At 46.6% G+C, this 20728-nt stretch overlaps 1 pseudogene; it reads right to left on the minus strand.

The window, feature by feature from the left end:
- Window positions 1-664: 664 nt before the first annotated feature.
- LOC138780877 (TAF6-like RNA polymerase II p300/CBP-associated factor-associated factor 65 kDa subunit 6L) overlaps window positions 665-20728 on the minus strand; it is a 52681-nt pseudogene continuing 32617 nt past the window's right edge.

Raw genomic sequence — 20728 nt, forward strand, 5'->3', positions numbered from 1 at the left:
CTCCCTGTCAGAGGAACAAGTTTCCTTTCTTAACTCCCCGCTGTCACTAGAAGAATTATCAAGGGTCATTAAACACCTAAAATCTCACAAGGCACCAGGTCTGATGGATTTTTATAAAATCCTCAACCAGGAAATTTCCCTACCTTGCTGGCACTCTACAAAACCTATCTAGAAGGCACCCCGATACCTGGCTCATCTAATACAGCACACATTAAGGTGCTTTTAAAACCAGGCAAGGACCCCAAACTGCCGGGATCTTATCGCCCTGTATCTTTATTGAACTTAGATTTAAAAATAATCTCTAAGGTTATGGCAGATCGGTTATCTCTGGTTATGCCGGAACTTATATCAACAGCCCAAGTAGGCTTCATTAAGGGCAGGGCAGCAGTCATGAATTTAAAAAAAGTGAATCCATGTGGGAGATTTATCAAACATGGTGTAAGGTGAAACTGGCTCAGTTGCCCCTAGCAACCAATCAGATTCCTCCTTTCATTCCTCACAGACTCTTGAGAAAAAATAAAGGTGGGATCTGATTGGTTGCTAGGGGCAACTGAGCCAGTTTCACTTTACACCATGTTTGATATATCTCCCCCAGTATCTCTGGCTTCCTTTCTCCATCCTTTCCCCTTTTCCGGGGAACACGCCAGGGGTGCCCGCTGTCCCATTACTTTTCAACTTGGCTATAGAGCCCCTCTAGAAGACTGCAAATGGCTTCAGACATAGCGGGAGTGAGGATAGGTGCAGGTGAGGTACGTGTGGCTCTATTGCTGACGATCTTCTCGTTTTCCTGGACGACTACATGAGGGACACGGACAAGGTGCTCAGATATTTAGAACAATTTGGTAGTCATTCTGGCTTTAAAGTCAATGTTGACAAAAGCGAAATATTGTCCCTGTCCTCCAGGTTGTTGGCCGGGTCGGCACCTACCAGAAACCTGTCAGTTAAAGGAGAAGTCGGCCAAAATTAATTTTTGATATGTGTTACTTATGAAAAGTTATACAAATTTCTAATGTACATTAATTATGGGAAATGCACATATACTGCTATTCCCTTGATTTAGTAGATCAGGAAGTGTTAGAAATATCTCTGAAGAAGTGACGTCACGACCCAGGGTGTAATTCCTATGGAGTGTCCAGCAGGGGGCGCTCTCTATATAGAAGTCTATGGGACTTTATTGTTTCTATGGGTTTCTATGTAATGTAATGTAATGTAGTGTACAGTGCTTTATTGAATGAATACATCTATGGAATACTTTGGGGAGCAAGTATTGCATAAATGTATTCATTCAATACATTCAATACACAGTAAGCCTGCCGATCCGCCGAATTTCCGCCGCATTCCCGCCGATCCGCCACACGCTGATCCGCCGCATCCCGCCGATCCGGACCATATACATTGAACTACAGCTCCCATCATCTGCTTCTAGTATGAACAGGTGATGGGAGCTGTAGCTGGGTAATGGATATGACATGCCGCCGGGCGCAGGGGGGAGCCGCTCAGTACACAGCAGCTCTCCCCCCTCCTCCTCCTCCTTCCGTGATAACTTCGCCTATACCAATGCTGACTCCCTGCCTGGCCGCCGCTCTCCGCTCACATATACCGACTACCGGCATCAGCGCGGACACCAGGATGCATCGGGAGCCGGTATGTATGGGGGGAGAGGCGGAGAGCGGCGGCCAGGCAGGGAGTCAGCATTGGTATAGGCGGAAGTTATCACGGAAGGAGGAGGAGGGGGGGAGCGCTCCTGTGTACTGAGCGGCTCCCCCCTGCGCCCGGCGGCATGTCATATCCATTACCCAACTACAGCTCCCATCACCTGTTCATACTAGAAGCAGATGATGGGAGCTGTAGTTCAATGTATATGGTCCGGATCGGCGGGAATGCGGCGGATCAGCGTGTGGCGGATCGGCGGGAATGCGGCGGAAATTCGGCGGATCGGCAGGCTTACTGTGTATTGAATGTATTGAATGAATACATTATGCAATACTTGCTCCCCAAAGTATTCCATAGATGTATTCATTCAATAAAGCACTGTACACTACATTACATTACATTACATAGAAACCCATAGAAACAATAAAGTCCCATAGACTTCTATATAGAGAGCGCCCCCTGCTGGACACTCCATAGGAATTACACCCTGGGTCGTGACGTCACTTCTTCAGAGATATTTCTAACACTTCCTGATCTACTAAATCAAGGGAAATAGCAGTATATGTGCATTTCCCATAATTAATGTACATTAGAAATTTGTATAACTTTTCATAAGTAACAACATATCAAAAATTAATTTTGGCCGGACTTCTCCTTTAACTGACAGGTTTCTGGTAGGTGCCGACCCGGCCAACACCTGGAGGACAGGGACAATATTTCGCTTTTGTCAACATTGACTTTAAAGCCAGAATGACTACCAAATTGTTCTAAATATCTGAGCACCTTGTCCGTGTCCCTCATGTAGTCGTCCAGGAAAACGAGAAGATCGTCAGCAAATAGAGCCACACGTACCTCACCTGCACCTATCCTCACTCCCGCTATGTCTGAAGCCATTTGCAGTCTTCTAGAGAGGGGCTCTATAGCCAAGTTGAAAAGTAATGGGGACAGCGGGCACCCCTGGCGTGTTCCCGGAAAAGGGGAAAGGATGGAGAAAGGAAGCCAGAGATACTGGGGGAGATATATCAAACATGGTGTAAAGTGAAACTGGCTCAGTTGCCCCTAGCAACCAATCAGATCCCACCTTTTATTTTCTCAAGAGTCTGTGAGGAATGAAAGGAGGAATCTGATTGGTTGCTAGGGGCAACTGAGCCAGTTTCACCTACACCATGTTTGATAAATCTCCACATGGATTCACTTTTTTTAAATTCATGACTGCTGCCCTGCCCTAATGAAGCCTACTTGGGCTGTTGATATAAGTTCGGCATAACCAGAGATAACCGATCTGCCATAACCTTAGAGATATTTTTAAATCTAAGTTCAATAAAGATACAGGGCGATAAGATCCGGCAGTTTGGGGTCCTTGCCTGGTTTTAAAAGCACCTTAATGTGTGCTGTATTAGATGAGCCAGGTATCGGGGTGCCTTCTAGATAGGTTTTGTAGAGTGCACAGCAAGGTAGGGGAAATTTCCTGGTTGAGGATTTTATAAAAATCCATCAGGACCTGGTGCCTTGTGAGATTTTAGGTGTTTAATGACCCTTGATAATTCTTCTAGTGACAGCGGGGAGTTAAGAAAGGAAACTTGTTCCTCTGACAGGGAGGGCAGATTGCAGTTCAACCAGGAGGCCTTGTTCCCATCAGGGGAGAGTTGGGATCGGTATAGAGATTTGATAAAAAACTTGGAGGATAGATACTACTTCTTTGGGATGGCTATGTATTGTTCCCTTGTGTCTGTAGTGCTGTAATACGTTGTAGAGGAGGGGGCCCTTAGCAAATCTGGCCAAGATACGGCCTGCCTTATTGCAGTATCTAAAAAGAAGAGCATCAAAGTATGATCTGTTCAGTGCCTCCTTCCTCTCCATCCATTGTTCATAGTCAGTACGTGTCTGTTGCCAATTTTTCCTTGTTCGTTCGGATGGGGCTGTCTGAAAGTGAGTGTATGCCTCCCTAAGTGCTGTGCTATATTTGCTGATGTTAACCGCAAGCTTTTTCTGGAGCGAGTATTTATATGCCATAATACGGCCCGCAAAACAGATTTTATGCATCCCAGAATAACTGGGGTGGTCAGCGTGGGACACATTATGGGTAGTGTACTCCATCCACCAGCCTTTGAGTAAAACTTTAAATTCAACGTCTTAGCCAACCTAATCGGGAACCTCCAGAGAAAATCACTACCACGAGGCATATCTGTTACAAAAGTACTTAGCAGGGGAACATGGTCAGAGATGACCAGTTCCTCTATAGTGTGGAACAGTAGTTTGGGTTGGGGGGCTGCTTTTAACTATTTTCATGTCTGTAGTGGGTCTGTATCTTGCCATTGTGGTGAGCTGTTGTATTTTCTGTGTTTTTGAGTGTTTGCAATTTTAGCCATAGCAAGCCTCCTAGTGAATGGTGTTCTAGGAGAGCTGACTAAATTTGTCTTTTTTTTTCTGTGTTCCAAATAGGGGGTCGTGCACTCCACCCGTCCCACTCAGTTGATGTAATTTTGCCGGTATAAGATGGATCTTGCATGCCAGAGCATAGGCGTATTACATGCCATGGAGAGACCATAGTAAAGTGTAAGGTCTGCCCCGTCATGAGGCCACTTTATCGTGGTTTACACTGTTTGCAAATGGTAACCAAGAGCCTCATTATTTTTGTAGGTATTTTTTAAAGCAGTTGTTTTTAACTATTTTCATGTCTGTAGAGGGTCTGTATCTTGCTATTGGGGTGAGCTGTTGCATTTTCTGTGTTTTGTGTGTGTTTGCAATTTAAGCCATAGCAACCTGCTCTTGCCTAGTGTGAATGGTGTTCTAGGAGAGCTGACCAAATTTGTTTTTTTTCTGTGTTTAAAAGAGCTAGGTTTGCATTAAAAATAATGTCCGTCTTTCAAAACAGCCGTCATTATGCAAATAACATCCGTTATTAAAAAAAATAAGGATGTTGTTATGAAAGAGGGCCATCATTTTAACATAGTGGGAACCTAGCCCTAAAGTGTAACATTTTGTAAAATATGCCTACAAATTGTTTGTGGCTAAAAGGAGATCCAATCCGCACCTGGATGGACACATTACCTCCTTAAAGTTAAAAGAAACCTTTCACCCCGGCACTCAGGGCAGAAGTGCCGCTCCAGAAGCTGGTCCACCGCCCAACGATCTGCGTACGCAATATGTAAATGACCAGAGAGGAGTCCGACATCCATAGGAAATCACTACTGCAGTGATTTCCTATGGACGTTGGACTCATCTCTTGTCACCTACATAACACATGTGCAGACCGCTGGGCGGCGATTTCTCTGTGACGGGACCGGATTCTGAAGCGGGACTTGCAGGATGGGGTAAGTATCCAGGGCTCTACCCAGTGCTGGGGTGAAAGGTTTCCTTTAAGTTCAAGATGTGCAGAGTTCATACATCCCACCTAATTCTGTCCACATGCAAACATGTAAAGCCAAAGAAACCAAAAGCTTTGTGACATAGATGCAAGTATACTTTAGAGTCATAGTGCAAACAATAGACCTGAACAGATGCAGAGGGTGATGAGTGATAAAAAAAGTTGTTCAACTATTGACAGCATTATCAAACTGCATTCTGTTAGACCCGTCATTTAGATGAAGAGGAGTGGGCTAAACAGTTTTGTATTCTCCTGCCTCACCTCACCTCCTCCTTTGTTTATGGCCAAGAAAGCCACCGCGATGATACGGATTGACCCGTCAACCTACCCTTGCTACGTGGAAGCAACTATTAACTCCTTCAGGGCGATCCGATACCAGGCCATCCTCTGTGCTAGCAATTTAATAATTTAAATGCCGTTAAATGGCATTTCATAGGTGGCACTGGTGGTCTAGTGGCTGGATCGCCCCCAGCCCCTCCCCCCGAGATCACAGGGAGCCGATCCGTTATACAAGCAGCCCGCGTTGGGCCGACTGTATTCAGCGATTGTTAGAGGCTGCGTTCACCTGAACTATTAAATTATTACATTCCTGATCACGCACAGTACTTGGTGTAAGCACAAAGACCCGCAAAATTGCTGATTTTTATCACATCCTAGAGAAACTTGAATAAAAAGTGATCAAAATGTCACATATAAGCAAGTGTGGTACCGATAAAAAGTACAGATCATGGCGAAAAATGACAGTCAGCCCTTTAGACCAAAAAATAAAAGCATTATAAGAGCTAGGGCTGGGCGATATTGACCTAAATCAATATCGCGGTTTATCGCACATGTAGCCGCGCGGTAACGATAATTCAACGATAATTATGACACGCCCTTTTGCAAACCACACCCACTTGCCGTGCCAAACTGACGACATTTTGATTAAAAAAAGTAAAAAAGAACTCACTGAGCAGCAACCCGTGGTTAGTCTATTATCATTATTATTAGTCATTATTAGGGGACCTGGACATGTATATACAGGTATACAGCCTCTACAGGATGTGTATACACAGGGGGTCACATAGGGATTGTTGTGTATGACTATACGGGGGTGGGAGGGGGGGTGGCTAGGGGTGTATTACTATACAGGAGGTACATAGGGATGGGGGTACGGGTCTATACATGGGAGTGCATATGGATAGAGATGTATGACTATACAGGGGGGATAGGGGATGTTATGACTATAGGGGCATAGGGATGGGGTGTATGACTATACAGGGGGGCAGGGGGGGGACATAGGGATAGGGTAGGGGTGTATGACTATACAGGGGGGGCATAGGGATAGGGGTGTATGACTATACAGGAGGTACATAGGGATGGGGGTACGGGTCTATACATGGGAGTGCATATGGATAGAGATGTATGACTATACAGGGGGGGGGGGTAGGGATAGGGGGGGTGTATGACTATACAGGGGGGGGGGATAGGGGTGTATGACTATACAGGGGGGGCACATAGGGATAGGGTGTATGACTATACAGGGGGGGACGGATAGGGGTGTATGACTATACAGGGGGGGACGGATTGGGTGTATGACTATATAGGGGGGGACGGATTGGGGTGTATGACTATATAGGGGGGGACGGATTGGGGTGTATGACTATATAGGGGGGGACGGATTGGGGTGTATGACTATATAGGGGTGTATTACTGTACAGGGAGCACAGGGAGGTGTATGCTGGGACCTGTAGTCCCCTCAGTACAGGGCTGTAACATAGGAGGAATAATGGGCTGCCAGGCAGCAGGATGCCACACACAGCAATGTCTCCTATAACTTATCCTGCCTGCTGCAGCCCATTATTCCTCCTATGTTACAGTCCTGTACTGTACTACAGGAAAGCCGCTGCCAAGTGCTGCTGTGACATGGCCGCGTCCCTGCACACACAGGACAACATGTGCAGCGCTCGCCGGCCGGGTGTGTGTGTGTCCCGGACCAGTCCGATCCGATCGCCCCACGCCCGGCCGGCGCGGCCATGTCACAGCAGCACTTGGCGGCGGCTTTCCTGTAGTCACCTCAGTGTGCAGGGACGCCGGACCGGACGGGTGGTGGGCGCTTTGGCAGGACAGGGCGGTGGGACGGAGCCTCGGACCGGACGGGTGGGTAGGGCGGACAGGTGCGTGACGGGACGGCCGGAGCGGTCGATGGGGAGGGAGGGGGGAGGGGGGAGGGGAGGGAGGGGGGAGCATTCTCACCTGGACCCTGCTGCTGCTCCTCCACCACCTCCCGCTGATACCAGCGCTAGTGCCGGGCCGCTCGTGTGTGTGCGGGGGGCACTGACAGGACGGGCGCAGGGACACAGAAATACAAAAATACCGCAAATACCGTCCTGGCCAAGTTGAAGTCGGTTAACCGACGCCAGTGACGGTACGGTATTTTTGCGGTATACCGCCCAGCCCTAATAAGAGCAATTATTATTATAGAGCAACTTTAAACACATTTAGTTTTTTTTAAAAAAAAGGTTTTAATTTTTTAAAGGCAATAAATCAAAACAAAATATCATTGTAATCCAACTGCTTTGAGGAACATAGATAACACACAGCACATGGCATAAACGTAAAACGCCAGCAGAAAATAAAAAAAATAGCTTTTCTTTTAATTTCCCATCATAAAGTATGTCACTACAACGCACAATTGGTGTTGCAAAAAATATGTGCTGAATAAATTAAAGCACTATGGGCGACATGTATCATCCGGCGTACGGATGATTCTCGGCGGAAAGTGCCGATTTGCGTATTTTTTTATTCGCAAATGGCCGATTTGTGAATAAAATATTCGCATATCGGCACTTTCCGCCGAGTACGCCGGGCGGGGAGGGGGTGTGGAGGGGGCGTTACGGGGGGCGCGGACTCAGAGTCCGCGCGATTTATCATTTTTTCCGCACAAAGATACGCCGAAATCCTACTCCACCTTTCAGGTGGCGTAGGTTTTCGGCTGTGCGCACCGACGCGCACGGGATTTATGTAGAGGCAGTCCGCCTCTACATAAATCTCCGTAGCGCCGGAGATGCGGGGACATTTATAAGTCCGGCGTAAAAAAACGCCAGACTTAATAAATGTCCCCCTATGTGTTTTTTAAACACGAGGAGGAAAAATTAAAATTGTCTGTGAGATGAAGTGGTTATATGGAATCATACCTTATGAGAAAGCTGTTTATTTTATGTCCAAAAAGTTTGGGACATTTAAAATTAAACTCCACTTATTGCTTCAACTACTTTTATGTGATGACAACTGTAGACATAAGAAATGTGGTGTGTAGACTCTGTAGTCAGGGGCGCCGCAATCATGAGGCGACCTGAGTCGTCTGCCTCAGGCGGCGCCACCAGCTGTCTTCATGGGGGCGGCATTCAGTGGCAGATTATAATATGAGCGGTTCGGGCGGCCGCCCACATTATAATCGCCACTGATTGTACCATGTACCGGAGTCCCCCCGCGCCCGGACAGCATCTGTAATGAGATGCTGTGAGCGGGGGAGACTGTATTCATAAGCGCCGCGCTGTAATGAATCAGCCGCGCGGTGCTGTTACTACAGCGCGGCGCTTATGAATACAGTCTCCCCCGCTCACAGCATCTCATTACAGATGCTGTCCGGGCGTGGGGGGACTCCGGTAAATGCATTCCACGTCCGTGATCCGTCAGGATCACGGAACGTGGGAATGCAGCCTTAGTCCCCCGGCTGATGTGCGGCTGCCGGAGGTGTCCCATCCTGTCTCCGGCAGCGCGCGCATCAGAGAGATCCCCGTGCGCCGGAAGTCACAGCCACAGGCACACGGGGAGCTCTCTGATGCGCGCGCTGCGGGAACAGGACGGGACACCCCGGGCAGCCGCACATCAGCCGGGACCAGACCAGAGAGGCTCGACGGGGGAACGGATGGCAGGTGAGTTGTGTGCTGTTTTTTGTTTTTGTTTTATCTGCTGAGGGGGACCATCTATAAGGTAGGGGGGGAAGGGGACCATCTATAAGGGAGGGGGGAAAGAGGGGGACGATCTATAAGGTAGGGGGGGAAGAGGGGGACGATCTATAAGGTAGGGGGGGAAGAGGGGGACGATCTATAAGGGGGGACCATCTATAAGGGAGGGAGAGGGAAGAGGGGGACGATCTATAAGGGGGGACCATCTATAAGGGAGGGGGAGAGGGAAGAGGGGGACCATCTATAGGGGGGGAAGGGGACCATCTATAAGGGAGGGGGGAAAGAGGGGGACCATCTATAAGGGAGGGGGAGAGGGAAGAGGGGGACCATCTATGGGGGGGGGGAAAGAGGGGGACCATCTATAAGGGAGGGGGAGAGGGAAGAGGGGGACCATCTATGGGGGGGGGAAGGGGACCATCTATAAGGGAGGGGGGAAAGAGGGGGACCATCTATAAGGGAGGGGGAGAGGGAAGAGGGGGACCATCTATAGGGGGGGAAGGGGACCATCTATAAGGGAGGGGGGAAAGAGGGGGACCATCTATAAGGGAGGGGGAGAGGGAAGAGGGGGACCATCTATAGGGGGGGAAGGGGACCATCTATAAGGGAGGGGGGAAAGAGGGGGACCATCTATAAGGGGGGGACCATCTATAAGGGAGGGGGAAAAGAGGGGGACCATCTATAAGGGAGGGGCGGGAGGGGGACTGTCTATAAGGGGGGGGGGAGAGGGGGACCATCTATAAGGGGGGGGAAAGAGGGGGACCATCTATAAGGGGGCATCTATAAGGGAGGGGGAGAGGGGGACCATGTATAAGGGGGGGAGGGGGACCATCTATAAGGGAGAGGGGACCATCTATAAGGGGGGGGAAGGGGGACCATCTATAAGGGGGGGGGAGAGGGGGACCATCTATAAGGGGGGGGAGAGGAAGAGGGGGACCATCTATAGGGGGGGGGAGAGGGGGACCATCTATAAGGGGGGGGAGAGAGGGAAGAGGGGGACCATCTATAAGGGAGGGGAAAGAGGGGGACCATCTATAAGGGAGGGGGGAGAGGGGGACCATCTATAAGGGAGGGGGGAGAGGGGGACCATCTATAAGGGAGGGGGGAGAGGGGGACCATCTATAAGGGGGGGGGGACCATCTATAAGGGGGGGAAGAGGGGGACCATCTATAGGGGGGAAGAGGGGGACCATCTCCTAAAAGATCAGCACCCTCCTCTCCTGACATCCTCTGTGCTGCTGGGACTTCTCCTATAGGATTAGCACCCTCCTCTCCTGACATCCTCTGTGCTGCTGGGACCTCTCCTATAGGATTAGCCCCCTCCTCTCCTGACATCCTCTGTGCTGCTGGGACCTCTCCTATAGGATTAGCCCCCTCCTCTCCTGACATCCTCTGTGCTGCTGGGACCTCTCCTATAAAGTCAGCCCCCTCCTCTCCTGACATCCTCTGTGCAGAAAGGGACCAAACATTATGTTTATTGGGGACAGCAGTGGATTATAATGTGGGCGGATTGACGGAGGGGGGGGGGGCGTCATTCTATAGTTCGCCTCGGCAGCAGAGAGGCTAGAATCACCCCTGTCTGTAGTAAATACTTATCCATGGACTACCAGGTGGATGGGAATCTCTAAATGGTGACCTGCGTGTGTTATGTATTAGTTTGATGTTCACTATTAGACAGGATTTTACATATACACACACCTGTAAAAAGTAACTGAAAGTAGTATCTCAAACAGTTGCCATGCTGTTTAAGGCTATGTTCACACAACGTTAAAACACCGGCCGCAGAAAACTGACTAGGGATCCGGGCCGGAGTGTATACTATGTGTATAAACTCCGTCCGGGATTCCTTAGAAGGCAGCACTATGTTGTTACAACAGCCGTGATTACTACAGTACTTACGTAATGTGAACATAGCCTTATACTTTATGTCATTCTTATATGAACACTTTTCTAAAAAAAAAAAAAAAGCAGCTAGGGGTCCAGAAAAGCCCCCCTCAGGCCTTTCACTGTAGTACAGCTCGTACATCTTTCCAAAGGCAGAACGGTATTGTAGCAGTCAGACAATAGTAACAGTACACTTACCAGGATGGCTCCATAGACTTTATGACCATCAGCCTTGACCTGTGCATTGGACATAGAGTGATCATCTAGCACTGTTTGCAGTCCAGCCCAGTAAGTTGGAAGCAAAGGATACAACACTTGTTCCACTGCCTGAATGACAGAAAATATGGTTGAAGCTGTGACTAGTTTGTTCTCTTACTTTTATATTATACAAATATCATAAGCTACGCCTGAATCACTTACCTTCCAGCCTAGGGCATGAAGACCAACAACAGCACCATAATGGGAACAGAGCGGGCGGACTGGGTCACCCAAAACTTTCTGCAGAGACTGCAAAACCTGTATATACAGTGACCCTTCCAAGTCCCGATGTGTCCTGAAGAGTAGAAAATTTTAGCCGACTAGGATTTATAGACAAAGCAAAAGCTACATACACACAGTTGTTGTTGATGGAAGTAGTCATTTAGGGCCGTATTAGCCAGCCAATAATTAATGTAAACAAGCGCCGATCTACTAGATCAGCGCATGTTTACTGACCCTATTACACGGCTTGACTATCGTGCAGCAAGGGCTGCATAGACATCATTAGTGATGTCCATGCAGCCCTTGCCTTTAGTGTAAAATAATACGATTCATACATACCTGATCACGCTGCCCAGTGCCACAGCTGCTGCGAGAACTGCAGAGCCAGCCTCTGAAGTGACAGGCTTTGAAGTTCCAGTGGCGGCTGTGAGCAGTAAGCAGAAGCCAGGAAGATACTGGGAAACGGGCAGAAGCACCAGAAAGCGGGTTTAGGTATGTATAAACTTTATTAATCTTTTTACACATTCTTTAGCCGTGCATCGCTATTACACATTACACAATGCTCGATCAGCAACTGGCAATTTTAGGTCAGGCCCAAAAGACATAATCAGCCAATGATCATCGTCATCAGCCGATCTTTGATTTTGTAACAGAGAGCTATGATCTGCCGAATCGCCCTCAGCAGATTATCGCTCTGTGTTGGTGCCTTTCAGTTTACCTCCATTGTTCACCATACTATTAAAGGTTCTTGAGCGGTATAAAAATGGTCTTATAATTAATGTATTTTCCTATATTTGTACTCAATTTTTAAATCTGGCACAGTTGTTCACAGCTTGTTCTTAACTCAGTTCACAATGACCTTAAAGACAAATGCATAAATGTGTACCACTGCACTATTTACGCAGTGACCATTAAAGAAACACATCCTACAGTGAGATCCAAATAGCGCAGTACGACCGGAATGAAGCCGCACCGCAGGTCCCAGAGGCAGGACTTGCATCTATCAGGCTTTAAAGGCCTACCCACATGGAAATACTTCTTTACATTTTTATTTCTCACCATATGCAGCTCAGTATTCCTGCTCCATAGTCTCTCAAAGTCCAGTGATCATTGAGGGGGTTTATGGATGCGGCAAGTGGCTCTGTTACACAGTACAATACACTTTGCATAAGGCTGCATCCATAACTACCCAAATACAAATAGGGATTTGACAGCAGAGACCGGACCAGCTGCAAGAGACGACTCAACTGCTCCAGATCATGACTCACAGACTTGACCTAGACAAAAGGAAAAGAAAGGTGTAATGCGGTGCAAAGGAATATTTAGGGCAGGTTTCTTCTGTTATACATGAGCATTTTGTCACGTCTCATAGTTTTGTATAATCATCAAAACCTGCTTTTAGGGTGGGTTCACATATAACAGATCCGCAGTGGATTTCAAGCTGCAAATTTGCTGCAAAATCCGCTGCAGATCCTTAACTGCGATTTTGAAGGAGATTCCATACACGGGTCCGGCGTCCTGCTCTCCCGCCCGGCCAATCAGTGGATGCGGCTGGGCAACACACTGATTGGCCGGACAGGAGAGCAGGACGCCGGACCCGTGCAGCAAGGACATGTAAAGTATGCTTACAGCGGGGGAGCAGAAGGGGTTAAGGGCGGTATAATTACATACTACCTGCGGTCGTTTAGACCGCAGCAAGTATGTAGTGTATGGGAACTGCTAGGACCTGCCGGGCTCGCAGCGAGAATCTTGCTGCGAGCCCGCCCGTGTGAATATACCCTCAAAGGGGTTTTCCAGTGCTTCAAAAACATGGCCACTTTCTGCAGAGACAGCACCACTTTTGTCTCCAGATCAGGTGTGGTTTGCGATTAAGCTCCAGTCATTTCAATGGAACTAAGTTGAAAAACTCCACCCAAGCTGGAGGTGCTATATCTGCAGAAAGTGGCCATGTTTTTGTAGCACTGGATAACCCCTTTAAGGATCCGCAGCGGATTTTGCTGCAAATTCACAGCGTAAAATCCACTGCGGATCCGTTATGTGTGAACCCACCCTTAAATCGGTTTTGCAGAAAACAAAACCTTTAGAACATCAATTGGTTTAAAAAAAATAAATCTATTGGAGGAATTTATCACTACTTTAAGAGTTATTAAGTCTCAGTTTTAAAGCGACTCTGCGCCCACAATCTGCCCCCCCCCCCCCCCAAACCGCTTGTACCGTGGGATAGCTGCTTTTAATCCAAGATCTGTCCCTGGGTCCGTTTAGCAGGTGATGCAGTTATTGTCCTAAAAACAACTTTAAACTTGCAGCCCTATGTCAAATAGGCGTGGCCTAGAGTTCCCATGCCCTAGGATTGCGACGCCCCTCCGTCCCTCCTCCTCATTAGGAATGCCCCTAGAACAATTTCTCCTATTCATCTCTCGTCTGAACACTGCACATGTGCTGGATCGTTAAGGCCCATGTGCAGTGTTAAGACAGGTGATGAATAGGAGAAATCCAGCCTGGGGCATTCCTAATGGTGAGGAGGGTAGGGAGGAGGGACAGAGAGGCGGTGCAGGCCTAGGGCACAGACACTCTAGGCCACGACAATTTGACACAGGGCTGCAAGTTTAAAAGTAGTTTGTTTTTTTTTTAAGCACAATAACTGCACCATCTGCCGAACAGACCCCAGGACAGATCTTAGATTCAAAGCAACTATCCGACAGTACAAACGGTTTGGGGGAGGAAGGGGTGTCAGATTGTGGGTACAGAGTGGCATTAAGAATAACCTAGTTACACAGGGGCACACATGGACAAAAAAAAAAATAAGTCTGATAAGATATACAAGCTAAATGTAGGTGGTACTCTTCCATACAAATTACCGCTAACTTCTATGGGCCCTATTACATGGAAAGATTATCGTGCAAAAAATTGTTATAGCGTTCAAATTTAAAGGGCAACTCCATCGAAATAAAAATTCTTTCAAATCAACTGATTTCAGAAAGTGCCAGAGATTTGTAATTTACTTTTATTAAAAAATCTCAAGTCTTCCAGTACGTATCAGCTGCCCTACATATCTATGTCTATGACATACAGCTGCTAATAAGTACTGGAAGACTTGAGATTTTTTTAACCCCTTCCCGCACTAGGGCGTAACTGTACGTCCTGATGCAGGAGGGGAGTTCTGAACCGCCGCGATCCCGGGTGCCATGTGTAGCCTGGGACCGCGGCTATTAATGGGAGCAGTCTGATCGCCACGCCCGTTAATTATACTTTTAAATGCTGCTGTCAAAACTGACAGCTGCATTTAAAAGTATTACTGGCCCTTATTCCCTGGTGTCTAGTGGGGATCCCCCCGCCGCGATGCAATTGCGGAGGGGAGATCCCTTTTGTTTACCGAGCCAGGGCTCAGCGTCGCTCTGACGCTGATCCCGACTCGGCATTCGATTCCTCTGGTCTGCTGCACAACAGAGTAATACAGTAATGATCTGATCGATCATCGCTGTATAAAGTATACTGCAGTGATGTCTATGGGAGATCACTGCAGTAATACTGAAAGTCCCCCAGTGTACAGTAAAAAAAAAAAAAAAGAAAAAAGAAAAAAAAAAGTGTATTAATAAAAAATACCCTCCCCTAATAAAAGTCTGAATCACCCCCCTTTTCCCATTTTATAAATAAAAATAAATAAACATTTGGTACTGTCGCGTGCGTAATCGAACTATTAAATTATCACATTCCTGATTTCGCACAGCAAACGGCGAAAGCGCAAAAACCCGCCAAAATGCAAAATTGCGCATTTTTTGTTACAACAAATCCAGAAAAATTGTAATAAAAAGTGATCAAAAAGTCACATATACGCAAGTAAGCTACCAAAGAATAAAAGCGTTATAAGGCTGGGAATAGAGTAATTTTAAACACATTTAGTTTTTTTTTTAAAAGGTTTTAATTTTTTAAAAGCTGTCAGATAAAATAACATTCATACAAGTTACATATCATTGTAATCGTAGTGACTTGAGGAACATGCATAACATGTCAGTTTTACCATAGGGCGATTGGCTTAAACACAAAGCCCCCCAAAATTAAAACAAATTCCTTTTTTTTTTTTCCTTCAATTTCACTGCACAAATAATTTTTTTCTGGTTTCACAGAATATTATATGGAAAAATTAAGTCTGCCATTGCAAAGTACAATTAGTCGCGCAAAAAACAAAGGCTCATGTGGGTCTGTAGGTGATAAAATGCAAGCGCTATGGCCTTTTGAACACAAGGAGTAAAAAAAGGGGTTAAAAGAAGTAAATTACAAATCTCTGGCACTTTCACCACCATAACCTTCCGTATGTATGCAGGCAACGTTAAAACAACTAACAAATAATTAGATCTTATGTTGTTAATCGCATCTTTTGCGCAGAGCATAAAATTATCGCAAATCTTTCGGTGTATGTACACATTGTTCATTTGCAATTACAATCGTTCATATACTAGAGTATACAAATTATTATAAGCGATCATAACTAACGACTATTGTTCCATGTATTATGGTGAATGATTGCAGGTCATTCCCAAAAATAATTGTTTGCAATCGTTTCTGGTTACTCAGTGAAAACTAAAAATTGCTTTGTCTAATAAGACTCAAGGCTGAAATCAATAACTAAAACCACAAAATAGCAAGGGTGGGGTCAACTCACATCTATATAAAGCACGTAAAAGGTTCTCATTTAGACCATGTGGTGTCTTAGATAGGAGCCTGTATATCCAGTTAGATTTCTTGCATAAAATACGTCTGTTCCAATCTCCCTGGCAGGGAGTAGGTTGACTAGTTTAATGCATGGCTTTATTAAAATAAGCTGCGGTAAGCACGTGTCCCGACTCCCGACCATGCTTAATGTCACTAATGTGTTCTAACACTTGTCTCCACAATTTCCTGCAGGTTTTCCCTATGTAATTGTGAGGGCACGCACAGACAACTCATGAAATTAATTATATTGTATTGGATGCCTGTCTATGCAGATTCAAAGTGTTTGGTTACTTGGGTGAATCTGCAGGCTTTACACTTCCCACATCTTAAACATCAAACAGATCTATTATCTAATCAGGTTCCTTGACTTTTGAGACATACAACGTTATTAAATCATTAAAGGGGTTATCCAGCAACTTTTTTTCTTTCAAATCAACTGGTTTGATGCTACCTTTACACGGGGCGATAATTCGCCCAATCGATCGTTTAATGATTTTGAAGCAACAATTTGGTTTTTGTAACGATCAGCATTTAGACAAATAAATCGTTAGAATTGGTTTGTTAATTACTTCTATTTAAAAATCTCCAGTCTTCCAGTACTTATCAGCTGCTGTCAGGGGCGTAGCTAAAGGCTGATGGGCCCTGGTGCAAAATTTTAGCTTGGGCCCCCCCCCCATCTCACCCGATCAGGCAAAGTCATATCTAACGTTATATCTAATTACTCTAATGTGCCACCATGTTCTAATGCACTGTCACTGCCTCCACCTCATGTACTGCACTATTGCCCCCTATAATTAATGGACTGTACGGTGTCATTGTCTAATCATTGTATTCCAATCTTTGACTCTCCAGCTGAAAAACTACAACTCTCATCATGAACTGCCAGTTGGAAACGATGGGGGTTGTAGTGCTGCAACCTGAAGAGCCGCATGCTGCAAAACTACAACTCCCATAATAAACTGTCAGCAGGGCACGATGAAGTTTGAACTTCTGCAACCTGGATAAGTCACCTGATGTCACCTGCAGTCCTATGTAACACCACAGATAACACAGTGATATCCCTCTGAGTACAGATAATGTAGTAGATGTCCTCAGCAGTCCTATGTAACACCACAGATAACACAGTGATATCTCTGAGTACAGATAATGTAGTCACCTGCAGTCCTATGTAACAGCACAGATAACACAGTGATATCTCTGAGTACAGATAATGTAGTAGTCACCTGCAGTCCTATGTAACAGCACAGATAACACAGTGATATCCCTCTGAGTACAGATAATGTAGTAGATGTCCTCAGCAGTCCTATGTAACACCACAGATAACACAGTGATATTTCTGAGTACAGATAATGTAGTCACCTGCAGTCCTATGTAACACCACAGATAACACAGTGATATCAGAGTACAGATAATGTAGATGTCACCTGCAGTCCACTTTTCTCCTCAGTGGTGTAAGTGGTTCCCGCAGGGTTGAGGCTCCTCCCTCACCGGATCACAACATTGCTGTACTCTCTGATGTTACTTGCCGGCTGTACAGTGATGTCATCTGACCTGGGGGAGGGGCCTCAACGCTGAGGAGAGGTGGATTGCAGCACAAGCTGGAGCTCAAAGCCATAAAGGTACGGCCATAGGACACAGCTTGGGCCGCCAACGCAGATGTCTGAAGAAGGGGGTGCTGGTACTTGGCCCAATCAGATGACAGCATGTGCCAGCAGGCGCAGCGGGACAGTCTAGTGCAGTGCTTCCCAACCTTTTCCACCTCGGGGCACCCCTTGGAAAAAAATTAGCTCGGGGCACCCCTACTAAATGATGTTCTATAAAATAAGAAAACTGTCATACAGTGACTCACAGGTGACGTCTTCTTTGATCTGAGGCGTCACTTTCCCTTTCCCTCTCCATCCAGTCCAGTCCTCCATGATGATTCCTTCCAGATACGTTTCATCTTTTCAGAACCTGCCAGACAAACAATTTAGGCTCCGCACATTTCTAGCAACTTCCTTTCTTTTCTCCCTCCTGTAGGCTCCAAAGTAACTGCGCTGTTGGTGTTATGTGCAGTAAAGCGAGTAGGAATGTGGGATGCCCCATGTATGTAGGATCCCCTGCTGTGCCCCCATGAACTAATAATGCCCCCAGAGGTGCCCCCATGAACTACTAATGCCCCCAGAGGTCCCCCCATGAACTTATAATGCCCCCAGAGGTGCCCCCATGAACTAATAATGCCCCCCAGAGGTGCCCCCATGAACAAATAATGCCAGCAGAGGTGCCCCCATAAACTAATAATGCCCCCAGAGGTGCCCCCATGAGCTAATAATGCCCCCAGAGGTGCCCCTAAAAAAAAACAAAAACATCCTATTCACCTAATCCACGCTGTGTGGCTGCAGGGAGCAGCTCTCCTCCTCTTCTGGCTCCATCTTGCGAGCCGCAGGGAAGGGACCTCCGGCAGGCATGATGACGTCACATCATCACACCTGCCGGAGAGGTCACGTCCCGACGTCCCATAGGCTGCTGGTATAAAGTGCCGGCAGCTTATGGGAGGGAATGCAGGAGCAGGACGCTGACAGGTCCTGCTCCTGCATTCTGCTCGCTTTAATGTTCTGCCCGTTCACTGTGCGGGCGGAACATCAAAGCGATCTGTGCATCCCGAGAAGCTGCGCGGCCGCAGCTTCTGAGGATGCTTAAAGAGACAAGTGGCAAGGGGGCCGTGCGGGCTGCTGTATGTTCTGCAGGAAGTGGTGGATTCTTTCCAGTCTGACACAGTGCTCTCTTCTGACATCTCTGTCTGAGACAGGAACTGTCCAGAGCAGAAGCAAATCCCCATAGAGAACCTCTTTTTTCTCTGAACAGTTCCTGTCTCGGACAGGGGTAGCAGCAGAGAGCACTGTGTTAGACTGAAATGAATTCACCACTTCCTGCAGTACATACAGAAGTGTGCAAAACAAGAGTCCGTGGAGCCTCAGTTACAAGTCTCAAAACACGGGATAGCCAGATATCTCTAGCCTGTTGCCAACGGGGTGCCTCCATGATGGGGAGAGCACAACACCACCCTGATAAATAACCCCTTAAGTCCCACTCGGTTGCGAGTATTGGAACATAGACAGGGAAACAACATGGTGGCCCCTTTTGTCAATGTCTAACTCAAGATGCGAGTATTGCGATCATAACAAGGGCTTACAAAGGCAGGCCTCCACCCACAGACAGCTGTTTCGGGGTATTTGCCCCTCGTCAGTGTGGGGTAGGATTCTGGCTAGTTGGGGCAATTACAAATGAACCAAAAAAACACAGTAATCACTGAACTCAAGGAGAACAGCGAAAAAAAATTCCAATGAAGTACTCAATCAAGAGTCTCCACTGATGCCCCCAAAAATTTAAATATGCAAAACAAGAGTCCGTGGAGCCTCAGTTACGAGTCTCAAAACACGGGATAGCCAGATATCTCTAGCCTGTTGCCAACGGGGTGCCTCCATGATGGGGAGAGCACCACACCACCCTGATAAATAACCCCTTAAGTCCCACTCGGTTGCGAGTATTGGAACATAGACAGGGAAACAACACACAGTACATACAGAAGCTAATAAGTACTGTAAGAGTTGAGATTTTTAAATAGAAGTAAATTACAATCCTATCTAACTTTCTGACACCAGTTGATTTGAAATAAAAAATTTTTTTGCCAGAGTACCCCTTCAAGGAGAAGTCCTGCAAAACTCATAAAAGCAAGAAAGCAGGTGGGGTGCGCGGGAAAATAATAAACAAAGTAAATTTACCCATCCTTGTGCCAAGTAGCACCGCTCCTGGGACCAGCTGACAGCTACTGTTGTCCTGCAGCTCATCCAGCCGCAATGTCACGTACCCCGCTGAGTAATTGCCCGCTCAGCCAATCAGTGACTAGGGACGGGACACCCGAGTGGGCACTCGCTCAGCTAGGCCGTGACATTGCAGCTGGGAGAGCTGAGTATGTGACTTTAAGACTTTCTAAAGGTGATACTGGGGTATATAATGAATCACCCCCGAAATATTCGTATTGAGTTTTAAAAAGGCTAGAATCTATCAAGTATCCCCCTAATTTCAAACACTTTGTTGTCATTAGTCTCTATTAGTCAGTTCAAACGTGCATTCTTGGTGCCGGGTTTCGTGGTGAGTAATTGTTCCATTGGTTGCGACTGGAAATACTGAAATGCATCCCTCAGGATGTTTTGGGGATTAGCCATCTCAAGGAATCTAGTCTGTAGGATCTGAACCTCACTCTGAGATATTGCCCCTTAGTTAACCCTTTTAGAGACAGAGGATGGTGACTTCCCCAGTGAAGGGGATTATTTGTTCATGTTAGTTTACAATATAATGAGAAAATCAATCTATTGCCTTGTCTGGAAATTGTCCCAAGAAGTTCATGGAGGTCTCCCGAATCTCATTGGTGAATGTGAAACCAATGGAGTTGACATTCAGAGTCTCCATAAACTTCTGAAAATTATTTATTGTACCAGCCCAGAGAAGGAGCACATCATCAATATAATGTGTTTTAGAATGAGATTTTAAGCACCCAGCAGATATCTCTCCCCACCAACCCAGAACAAGGGTGGCATAGGTAGGGGCACATGGGCTCCCTACTGCCGTGTTGGAGCTAGTATTTTTGGTCAAACAAAACATAATGATAAGAATATGACATAAGAATACATTTTATTAATTTTAAATCA

The sequence above is a fragment of the Dendropsophus ebraccatus genome, unplaced genomic scaffold (assembly GCF_027789765.1).
Source record: "Dendropsophus ebraccatus isolate aDenEbr1 unplaced genomic scaffold, aDenEbr1.pat pat_scaffold_904_ctg1, whole genome shotgun sequence".
NCBI classification, from domain to species: Eukaryota; Metazoa; Chordata; class Amphibia; order Anura; family Hylidae; genus Dendropsophus; species Dendropsophus ebraccatus.